At 41.2% G+C, this 12,652-nt stretch overlaps 1 protein-coding gene across 1 annotated transcript in view; it reads right to left on the reverse strand.

The window, feature by feature from the left end:
* The window catches only part of ZNF92 (zinc finger protein 92), a 141,480-nt gene extending 132,126 nt beyond the window's left edge, over window positions 1-9,354 (reverse strand). Inside the window, exon 1 of the mRNA XM_073008734.1 lies at window positions 9,179-9,354. The gene's annotated coding sequence lies outside the window, so the exon portion shown is untranslated. The remainder of the gene's footprint in view (window positions 1-9,178) is intronic.
* Between the last annotated feature and the right edge of the window lie 3,298 nt (window positions 9,355-12,652).

Raw genomic sequence — 12,652 nt, forward strand, 5'->3', positions numbered from 1 at the left:
AGCCCTGTAACCGAGTTTTAATCCCTGTTGGCCAGCGTCTGGGAACAGTCCTGCCCACCCAAAAACCTGGAGGGAAATATATCATGGACCCAGAGACAAAACTGAAGACTTTTAGTCTCAGTTGTATATCTTGAAGCAGCCCTGTGAATCAGTTCCAGTGGCTCTCAGTTTTGATCAGGGGTCAGTCCTGCCCATCCAGTGAACTGTCTAATGACTGGGTTAGACCAGAGATCCAGTAGGAGTCAAGCACCCCTATATGCAGAAACAAGTGCAATTTCTTATCCCAACACCAGCTCTAATAATAAAGATTCTGAAGAAAGTTGAGTCTTTCTAGGTAATAAACAGAATCTATAACTGATGTCCTGATAACAGGTCAGCCAATCATGAAACCCACTCAAGGCCAAGTAGAAGTCATGTCATCTGGCTCCAACAAACTCAAATGCACTCAGTTGAAATCTCATCAGCCCAGGGACCCAATAAAAGAAATTATCTTTCAAAACTATTCTATAATTACTGGAAGATTTGTTCTTTCACATTTAGGCATACAAACATAAGGTATACAGATGAAAAAGAATCAGGAAAACATAAGCATCACCAAAAGAACTAATAAGGCTCTAGTAAACATCTACAAAGAAATGGAGATCTCAGAATTGTCTGACAAAGAATTGAAAATAATCACCTTAAGAAACTTTTATAAGATGCAAAAGAACACAATAGATAACTCAAAAATTTTAGAAAACAACAACACAGAAACGAAGTGAGAAATATAATAGAGAAGTAGACCAAGCATGGTGGCTTACATCTGTAATAATAAAACTTTGGGAGGCTGAGGCAGGAGGATTGCTTGAGGCCAGGAGTTCAAGCCTAACCTGGATAACATTACAAGATCGCTCATTTAAAAAAAAAATTAATAGGAAAATAGAAACCATAAAAAACAACCAAACAGAAATCCTGCAGCTAAAGTTAAAAAACATGATAGAACTGAAAAACTACAATAGAAAACTGTAACAGGAGACTCAATTATAAAATAAAAAAATTAAGTGAACTCAAAGTTGGCTATTTGAAAGTGACCAATCATAAAGTGAACAAATCAACACATTTTAGAATTTTCAGAAGAAGGGAGAGAGAAAAAGAAAAAGAAATTGAAAGACATAATGTCTAAAAACTTCCCAGATCTAAGCCAGGCATGGTGGCTCACACCTGTAATCCCAGCACTCTGGGAGGCTAAGGTGCAGGAATGGCTTGAGTTCAGGTGTTTGAGACTAGCCTGGGCATTATAGCAAAACTCCATCTCTACAAAAATTAGCCAGGTGTGGTGGCACATGCTTGTAGTTTCAGCTACTTGGGAGGCTGAGGTGGGAGAATTGCTTGAGCCTGGGAGGCAGAGGTTGCAGTGAGCCAAGATCATGCCACTGCACTCCAGCCTGGTTGACAGAATGAGACCCTGTCTCAAAAAAACCAACAACAACCACCAAAAAACCCCCAAATTTAGAAAAAGATATGAACATCCAGTTTCATGAAGCTCAGTATACTTACAGTAAAAAGAACCTAATAAGGATTGCCCTAGAACACATTATAATTAAATTTTCAGCATTCACAGATAAAGCTCAATTCCTGAAAACAGTAAGAGATAAGAGATTCTTCACATACAAGGGAACCTTTATAATGTTCTCAGCGAATTTTTCAGCAGAAACCTTGCAAGCTAGGAGACTCAATTATATATTTAAAATGCTTTAAAAAGAAAAAAACTTGACAACTAAGACTATATCTAATAAGGCTGTCCTTTAGACATAGAAGAGATCAAGACATTTTAAGACAAAGAAAAAGGTTGAGGGAATTTATCACCACTTAACCTGTGTTACGAGAAATGCTAAAAGAAATTTTTCACATTGAAATGATGGAATGTTAACTAACAATATGAAAAACATTACATTATACATTAGACATAAAGTATAAATGTCACTGGAAATGGTAAGTAGTGAAATTCAGAATACTCTAATACTGTAATGGTTTTGTATAAATCACTTTTAACTCTAATGTAAGATCTATTAAAAAGTATTAAAAATACAGGTAGCCACAATAATTTGTTAGATGCACAATATAAAAAGTTCTAAAGTGCGATATATAGTATAAAATGTGTGAAAGGAGAAAACTTGTAGTTTTTCTATGGCATTGAAGTTAAATTGTTATCATCTTAAGCTAGGCTGTTAAAATATAAGATGTTTTATGTAAGTCCCATGATAACCACTAGGAAAAAACTGTAGTAGATACACAAAAGAAAAAGAGAAAGCAATTAAAGCATATTAAAAAAAAAAACCCCAAAAAGTTAAGGCTGGGTGCAGTGGCTCATTCCTGTAGTCCCAGCACTTTGGGAGACAGAAGTGGAAGAATCACTTGAGCTCAGGAGTTTGAGACCAGCCCGAGCAACATAAGGAGACCATATCTCTACAAAAAAATAGCTGCATGTTGTGAACATGCCTGTAGCCCCAGCTACTTGGGTGGCTGAGATGGGAGGACTGCTTGAGCCCAGGATATTGAGACTACCGAGGGCTATGACCATGCCACACACTCCAGCCTAGAAAACAAAGCATGACCTTGTCTCAACAAAAATGAACACAGTCACAGGAAAGATAAGACAAGACGAAAAAACAAACAAATAAATTTTAGATAGTCAGAAAACAAAACCACAATAATAACTTATTAATGGTAACATTAATAGTAACCTATCACTATTTTATATATAAAGAGATTAAATTATCCAATAAACAGACACTGCTACAGAAAATGTCATCTCTAAATTTTAGGTTAAAATTCAATAGCCATTATGATACTATTAAGAAGCGGGACCTTCAAGAATTGATTAGGACTGGTCAGGCACACTGGCTAACACTTGCTAATCCCAGCCCTTTGGGAGGCCGAGGTGGGTGGATCATCTGAGGCCAGGAGTTGTGGAGACCAGCCTGACCAACATGGCAAAAACCTGTCTCTACTAAAAATACAAAAATTACCATGGTGGTGGTGGTCGCCTATAATCCCAGCTACTTGGGAGGCTGAGGCAGGAGAATCACTTGAATCCAGGAGGCGGAGGTTGCAGTGAGCCGAGATCACACTATTGCACTCCAGCCTTGGTGACAAGCCTGAAACTCCATCTCAGGAAGAAAAAAAAAACCCCAACGCGATGGCTCATGCCTGTAATCCCAGCACTCTGGGAGGCCGAGGTGGGCAGATCATGAAGTCAGGAGTTTGAGACCAGTCTGGTCAATATGGTGACACCCCATCTCTACTAAAAATACAAAAATTAGCCAGGCGTGGTGGCTCATGCCTGTAGTCCTAGCTACTCGGGAGGCAGAGGCAGGAGAATCACTTGAACCCAGGAGGCAGAGGTTGCAGTGAGCTGAGATTGCGCCACTGCACTCCAGCCTGCATGACAAAGCAAGACTCCATCTCAGAAAAAAAAAAAAAAAGAATTGATTAGGTCATAAGCACTCTGCCCTCATGAATGGATTAATGTCCTTATCATGGGAACTGATTAATTATAACAAGAGTGGGTCTTTTATAAAAGGAAGTTCTCTCTCCCTCATACCTTTGGCTATGTTATTATGCAGCAATATGGCCTTTAACAAATGCCAGTGTCATGCTCTTTGGCTTCCTGGCCTCCAGAATCATGAGACAAATAAACTTTTACTCTTTATAAATTACCTAGTCTGTGGTATTCTGGTATAGCAACACAAAATAGACTAAAACAGAATGAATAAATTTTTAAAAGACAAAATGATATGCTGCTTACAAGAGACTAGCATTTGCTATAAGGACAACCATCTATAAGTGAAAAGATGGAAAACGATATTCCGTGCAAGTAATAACCAAAGAAGTGCATTGGTAGTTATGCTTAAATTAGACAAAATAGACCTCCTGGCAACATCTATCACAACAGTCAAATGAGTTCTCCATATAATAATAAAGAGGCTAATTTGTCAAGAGGATATTGCAATTAAACATATATATGCTTGGTCAGGTGTGGTGGCTCATGCCTGTAATTCCAGCACTTTGGGAGACCAAGGTCAGGAGTTTGAGACCAGCCTGGCCAACACACAAAATCTTGTCTCTACTAAAAACACAAAAAATAGTCAGGCATGGCAGTGCACACCAGTAGTCCCAGCTACTCGGGAGGCGGAAGCAGGAAGCAGGAGAATTGCTGGAACCCAGGAGACAGAGATTGCAATGAGCCAAGATCACACCACTGCACTACATTCCGGGTGACACAGGAAGACTCTGTCTAAAAAAAAAAAACATATTTATATATGCTCCCAACACTGGAACTTCTAAATATATAAAGCAAATATGGACAGAACTGTAGGGAGAAGTAGATAGGAATACAATAATAGAAAACTTTAATATCCTACTTGAAACAACAGACAGATTATTCAAACAAATCTTAAAAAAAAAAGTGTGCTTGTGTAACACTATACACTAAATAGATATAAACATAACATTTCACCTAACAGTATAAGAATACACATTTACCTCAAAAATACACAAAATATTCTCCAGGAGAGATTATGTATTAAACAAAAAATTAAAACAAGCTTTTCAAATTTAAGAAGGTTAAAATTATGTCAAGCTTTTATTCCGACTCTAATGGTATAAAACTAGAAACCAATAGCAAGAAGAAAATTGGAAAACTCACAAATATGTGGATATTAAACAACATGCTCATAAACAACCAATGGGGGTCAAAGAAGAAATCAAAAGGGAAATAGGAAAGAATCCCAACACAAATAAAATTGAGCACACAAGGATCCAAAACTTCTGGGATACAACAAAAGCAGTTCTAAGACAGAAGTTTATAATAATAAACTCCTACACTAATTTTAAAAAATACATTTAAATAAACAACCTAACTTTAACTCCCAAAAACCCTGAACAAGAAGACCAAAATAATTCCAATGTTAGCTTAATTATGAAAATGTTAAGAATTAGAGAAAAAAGAAAGTAAACAGAGACTAGAAAGATAATAGAAATTGTTTTTTTAATTGAGCTGAGTTTTTTTTAAAAAACAAAATTGACAAACTTTTTGGCTATATTAATCCAGGGAACAAAAAGAGAGAGGACTTTAAAAAAGTTATAAATAAAAAATTAAGTTATTTCAACAGATCCCACAGAAATACAAAAAATAGTAAGAGACTACTATGAGCAATTATATGACAACAAATTTGATAACTCAAGAAATAATTATTAGAAACAAACCCACCAAGATTAAATTATAAAGAAATAGAAATACTGAATAGATCAATAATGAGGAAGGAGATCGAAGCAGTAACCAACTATCTCCAATTTTTAAAAACCCCATGACCAAATGACTGCATGGGTGAACTGCATCACACATTTAAGGGAGAACTAATGTCAGTCCTTCTCAAACTCTTCCAAAAATAGAAGAGAAAAAACACTTACAAACTCACTTGAGGTGGCTATTAGTACCCTCATACTGAAGCCAGTTAAGGACACTACAAGAAAAGAAAATTATAAGCAAATATCCCTTTGAAGATACAGAAAAAGTTCTCAACAAAATACTAGACACTGAATTCAACAACATATTAAAAGGATCATACACTATGATCAAGTGGGACTCATCCCCAGGATGCAAGAATGTTTCAACATACACAATCATCATTAAAAATAATATACTACAATAACAAAATGACTAATGAAAATTATATAATTATTTCAAAAAAATTATTAAAAGCATTTGACAAAACTTAATACACTTCTATGATAAAAACTCCCAACAATGTACATATAAAAGCATGCACTATAACACAATAAAGGCCATATATATTAAGGCCTCAGATGCCATTATACTCAAGAGAGAAATGCAACAAATTATTCCTCTAGTATCAGAAAGAAGACAAGCATATCAAATCTCACCACTTTTGTTCAACATAGTACCAAGAAGTCAAGCTAGAGCAATCAGGTAAAAAGAAGAAAATAAAGGCATTCAAATAAAAAATGAAATAGTACCACATTTTCTTTGTTCCGTCTATCACTGATAGGCATTTGGGTTGATTCCATGTCTTTGCTATTGTGAATAGTCCTAAATGAACATACACATGCATGTATCTTTATAATAGAATCATTTATATTCCTTTGGGTATGTACCCAGTAATGGGATCACTGGGTCAAATGTTATTTCTGATTCTAGGTCTTTGAGGAATAGCTACACTCTCTTCCACAATGGTTGAATTTATTTACACTCCCATCAACAGTGTAAAAGCATTCCTATTTCTCCACAGCCTCACCAACACCTGCTGTTTCTTGACTTCTTAATAACGCCATTTTGACTGGCATGAGATGTTATCTCATTGCAGTTTTGATTTGCATTTCACTAATAATCACTGATGTTGAACTGTTTTTTCATGTGTGTTGGCCATATAAATGTCGTCTTCTGAAAAGTGTCTCTCCATGTTCTTCGCCCACTTTTTAATGAGGTTGTTTGTTTCCTATAAATTTAAGTTCCTGGTAGATTCTGGATATCAGACCTTTATCAGATGGAGAGATTGCAAAAATTTTCTCCCCTTCTCTAGGTTGTTTGTTCATCCTGATGATAGTTTCTGTTGCTGTGCAAAAGCACTTTAGTTTATTTAGATCTCATTTGTCAATTTTTGCTTCAGTTGCAATTGCTTTATACACTATGAAATACGATGCAGCCATAAAAAGGAACAAGATCATGTTCTTTGCAGGAACATGGATGGAGCTGAAAGCCATTATCTTCAGCAAACTAATATGCAGGAACACAAAACCAAACACTGCATGTTCTCACTTATAATTGGGAGATGAACAATAAGAACACATGGACACAGGAAGGGGAACCACATACACTGGGGCCTGTTAGAGGGGTGGAGGAAGGGAGAGTTCCCATATAAATTGGGGGCTCCCATAACCTCCTTCTCAAGTTCAATAACTTGATACAACTATTCACAGAACTCAGCAAAATACTATACTTGCATTTACCAGTTTATTATAAAAGGTACAAATCAAGAAGAGCCAAATGAAAAAAAAGTACAAGGCAAGGAAAAGTGGTGGGAGAAGATGGGGTGGGTAGATAACAGCTGTGATTAAAGAAATCCCCCATCGGCCGGGCGCGGTGGCTCAAGCCTGTAATCCCAGCACTTTGGGAGGCCGAGACGGGTGGATCACGAGGTCAGGAGATCGAGACCATCCTGGCTAACACGGTGACACCCCGTCTCTACTAAAAATACAAAAAACTAGCCGGGCGAGGTGGCGGGCGCCTGTAGTCCCAGCTACTCCGGAGGCTGAGGCAGGAGAATGGCGTAAACCCGGGAGGCGGAGCTTGCAGTGAGCTGAGATACGGCCACTGCACTCCAGTCCGGGCTACAGAGCAAGACTCCGTCTCAAAAAAAAAAAAAAAAAAAAAAGAAATCCCCCATCATTTGTGTTTTTCAAGAGCATCTTACTGCTAAGAAACACCCTTCCTGTTTTTGATATCCCAAAGCCAGAGACTCTCTAAATTCCCATTTATTTTATTTTATTTTATTTTGTCTCATAAACAAATAAGTTTGTCTCTAGTGGACAGAACAAAATACTTGTGAACCAAACTTTTCTTAAGTTTCTTTCCTTCCCCAGACTCCAAACTTCGACCCAACCTTAAAACCCCTCCTTATGTCCCTCTTAAGGACAGGCTGACTTCTAGGTAAAACATTCTCTGATCTAGGATCTGATTTCACCATGTTTTATCCCGTCCTCCTTGTCCCACATTTTTTTTCTGACCTTCTAGTAGTTTGCTCCTCCTTATGAAAGAAAGCCCTTTTCTGCCTAACGTTAGTTTAAAACTAATGCCCAGTGTTTAAAGAAAACAGCAAAATCACTCAAACACCGTGTTTATAGAATATTGTAAGGAAATAGTAAGGCACTTAAATTTTATACTTCAACAGGAAAAGCTGAAGTCTCTATCTCTTTCAGACATTAAACATGTCACTTACATACTTTAATGATAAATAGTTTAATAAACCATATGTGAACATTTCCAGAAGGTGCCAAGTTCTATCTCATAAAATTTAACATTAAACTTGGACATTTAGACAACAGAATACAGAACAGAGATATCCACTGTTACAAATTTTAGACCCTGCAAAAAACGGGAGCTGATGTTTTGACAAATATATGCACTTCATCAATTAATCTTTCATATTTTCTTGTGGAAATGTATTCACTTTCTATAGCCATAATGAAAAAGAGATTTTTCCTATTTCTTTTCCCTTGTAGCATTCCCAAAGCAATGCCTTGGAATTCTATTTGAAATCACCACCCAAAAAGAACAGAAAGAAATTTACTTACTAAAATCACTCTGATGAAGATAAAGAAACATTTTTAACAAATAAAACATATGACTAGATTTTTCTGAAATTCACCCTTCATGGTCTTTGACTTTATAAAAAAATTTTCAGCTCTACTGATGAAACGTAATTCACAGTTATTGAAAAATTTAAGTGGAAATAAGTGAAAAAGTCTTTCCAAGGTGACAAACTCAGGGAGTGGCAGTGCTGATGGGAACACAAACATGTCAGACTTAACTGTCAAGTCAGACCATGGTAACCCTCAAAACATTCTCCCATCCCCATGCTGCCCATTAAATTACTCAATGTCCTTCTTCCCAGGAGGCACTGGACAATGTACTCCTGCTTGAACCTGGGAGGTGGAGGTTGCAGTGAGCCAAGATCACGCCACACCACTCCAGCCTGGGTGACAGAGTGAGACTTCATCTCAAAAAAAAAAAAAAAAAAAAAAAAAAAATTTTTTTAACAGCAGACACTGGGGACCCCACTGGCCGCAGCTCCTCCCACGCACCTACCGAGTCGGGATTCTGCTCTGATAACTCGCCTGTCATCCCTGAACAATCTGGGAGAGAGAAGGGGATGCGGGTGCAGCGCTGCCCACGGAGCTTCAGGCAGGTCGCGGCGCGGGAAGGGGACGCTAAGGGTCAAAGTTCGCTGACCCAGACTCCATCTTGCGCCCCCACCCACCCTCGGAAGGGGCTGAGGGCGGAGCTGCGCCAGCTGGGAATCAGGTCGGCGGAGCCGGGAGCTGACCGTGGGGAGGCCGGTTCCGCCGGTTTCAACCAGCCCACTCTCCCCTCTTGGGATGCCCAACCCCGCATACTCACCATTTCCCAGTTTCCAGGATGTCCTGGCGTCTTAGCTATGCATCTTCCAGTACCTGCAGATCTCACGGCAACAAAAGCTGTGACAAAGTCACCGAGGGCTCCCGAGGGGCAACACGCGGAAGAGTAGAGATGGATCCCAGGCTCCGGCCCGAGCCAGAGACAAAGGCCCAGCCAAACGCCGGAAGCCACGCCCTCCTCCCCAACTGTGTCCCTGGACGGTTCCTACAATGGCGCCACAGATTGAATAAGGCTCCAGGACCCTCCCCTACACCCACCGTCCCCAGCATTAGTGCGCTTTATGGACAGGGAAACAGGCCCCTGTAGGCTGAGTCACACGCCCTGAGTATCACAGCTAATTAAGAAGTGAGCTGAGCCTTGAAATGCACTTGCTCTTTCCCTTACCTGGGTCTGTTTTTATAATGCATCTTATTCGCTATTTAAAAGTAGAAAGTAGAACAACTGGACACCTTTTTTAACAACTCTCTAATCATTTGGATAATGCAGGAAAGACCCCTGTCCCATCCCTGAGCTCCTCTCTCAGCATGCTGTACCACACTGCTGACCACAACGTGGGATGGCTATTAAAAATGGAGGGGCAGCGGGGGCTGGGAACGGATAAGCAGGAATTATGTTGCCCAAATGTGCCTTTTTTTTTTTTTTTTTTTTTTTTTTTTGAGACAGAGTCTCACTGTTACCCAGGCTGGAGTGCAGTGGCTGGATCTCGGCTCATTCCAACCTCCGCCTCCCAGGTTCAAGCGATTCTCCTACCTCAGCCTCCTGAGTAGCTGGGATTACAGGTGCCTGCCACCACCCCCGGCTAACTTTTTTGTATTTTTAGTAGAGACAGGGTTTTGCCATGTTGGCCAGGCTGGTTTTGAACTCCTGACTTCAAGTGATCCGCCTGCCTCAGCCTCCCAAAGTGCTGGGATTACAGGCGTGAGCCACCACGCCCAGGCAATATGCTCATCTTAGAAAGGCTAAGATATATTCACACACACACATACACACACACACGCACATATATATACACACACACCTATATATGTGGACAAGGCTAGAGGAAAGTATATTTAGTACAACACAACCATGAGGCTGCAAATCAAATTGGTGGCAGAGAGCATACATGAAGCTTCAATGGCCAAGACACTGATGGCTATCCTTGGGTGTCCCTTAAGACTTTGAGGTGAAGGACATTTTTTTTCTAGTTGGCTCCGGGAAAAATAACAGACATTAGAATTGGAATTTGTTGTTGTTGTTGTTGCTTTTAGAATTCCTAAAACATGAAGGACTCGCTAAACACTCCAAAAGGCACTGAACTATATATATGACCGAGGACCTGCCTCTTCTGCAGAGGGATGGCTGAGCAGCAGCCACTAGCAGTAATGAGCCTTAGACTCCCCCTTTCATAGGGACAGGCCACCTCCACACACTCCCTCTGACTTCATAGGCTCTGTCCCTCAGGTTCACCTGGGGGACTGCCTTCCTCCCATCTCATTAGCTCTCTAAGAGAGTCCAGGTTGGTCTAAAACCTACTCTAGGATGGCAAGTTTTAGACACTCCTCTATTCTCCCAGCAGTGTGACTTCTAGAGAGAGCTGCCCAATCCCCTTACCTCAACTGATGTGACAAGGACAGGTACCCAGCTAGTTAGATGTTCAGGGACCTCACAGGTCCAACATGCCCAGGGTTTAACCCCACAGCCTAGCACCCCTCCCCGACCTGGCCTTTACTCCAGCCTTTTTCCTTTTGTCACCAATGACAGGTTCACCTGTTCCACACCCTCATGAGTCTAGTAACTGGAAGGTAGGTAAACCCCAGCTGAGTGCCTGTGACTCCACCCTCTTGCTTTCCACTCAAGTGGCATTATAAGAATAACCTTAAATTTGATCTAATTTATACATATTCCTCTCTTAGTAACATTTCTAATAACAGCACTCACAATCAAATCCAGTTTGATTACGAGATTGGGTTACAGACCACCCAGGTGAAACTGGAGCAGCAGGTTTTAAAAACTTTATTCTAATGTGATATAAAGATGTGATGGTTTAAAAACAAGAAAAATGTATTTATCAGTTGTGGGGATGCTACACTTGCTAGCTTGCACCCATTCTTCTTGAAACAAGGTATCTGGACAGACCATACCCATAAGTAGCTCTTTGCAATACACCCGGCAGAAGCCCCAGTCAGACACAGCTCCCTTAGGCTCACAGGGTGGCAACTTCCTCCTTCATGTGGGCTCTGACAGCAGGCAAGGGAAGGAGCACAGGCAGCAGGGGACAGGGAGCAGCCTGGGGCTGTCGGGATTCCCAATCACCATAGAGCTAGTCTTTGTAGAAAGTGCTGTGTGGCAATGACCAGGTAGAGAGCTGGGCTCCACAGAGAGGTGAAAACCACTCCTGTATCTTTAACTTCCCCCCAGGATCCATGATTCTGCCCTGGTTCCCCTAAAGCCCCTCACCCATCCTAACTCCACGACGTGTTAGGCAGTTGGGGTTAAAACAGGAGAAAAAGACTTTCAGATTGTAGCCTCCAAGTATTCCCATCTGGGGATTAGGGAGTAGGGAGGCAAGTGAGGGCCTATGGTTGTGCCTTTTCCTGTGCCTGAGGGCAGGCAGGCCAGTGCTGGGCACCTGGATGTCTGGGGGACCACCACTGCTGACTCCCTCTCCCTCACCCGGAGCTATAAGCAGGCCAGGTCAGTCACAATTAATAAAATCACTGCAGCTCTCATCCTGCCACAAAACTAAAGTGCACCCCAACCCCCAGCCCTACCACAGATCTCTGACTTCCCATCACAGGACACAGGAAGCCCTCCACCTTTTTTACCTAAAGCCTAGACTTTAAGCCAGGTTGGGTCTAGGGCTAGTGGCAGCAAAAGCAGCAGCCATAATGTCAAACATACAAATGACCTGAGAAATCTCATCTGCATGTCCTTCACTCAGAACTGACCTGGAGTTGTGTACAAGTTAAGAAGGACAGATCACACCATGGGCATGGACACATTCCACACTTGCTGGGGAAGATGAGATACCTGAGAGGCACCTGTTTCCTGGCTGCAAGCTAATCTCCACATAACACGATTCATGTGTCTTCATTTTAGGCCCCTGCATTGTATATTCTTTGAGCCAGTGCAAACACATTTTGGGGGGGGTCATTATTCAATGCAGCACCAACCCCCACTTGTTCTGGAGGTCAGTCAGGAAGGATCTGGTCAGTTCCTAATCCCCCAGGACAAAGGTGCTGCCCCCTTTCCAGCACTAACATCCAGCAGCGCCATCTCGGGATAATTTTTTCACACAAGAGCAGCATGAGGTAGCAAGCATGGTGTGACAGGCTCAGGGCCATGGACAGCTGGCTGCTGGTGAAGCAGCACAGGACGGGTGCATCTGTGGTAGGGCCATGACAAGCCAAGGCAGCCACAGCCCCTGTCCCCAGGCAGCCCCAGCCACAGATGGCATTCAGATCTTCCTGGATG

Source organism: Chlorocebus sabaeus, chromosome 21, assembly GCF_047675955.1.
Source record: "Chlorocebus sabaeus isolate Y175 chromosome 21, mChlSab1.0.hap1, whole genome shotgun sequence".
Classification (NCBI taxonomy): Eukaryota; Metazoa; Chordata; class Mammalia; order Primates; family Cercopithecidae; genus Chlorocebus; species Chlorocebus sabaeus.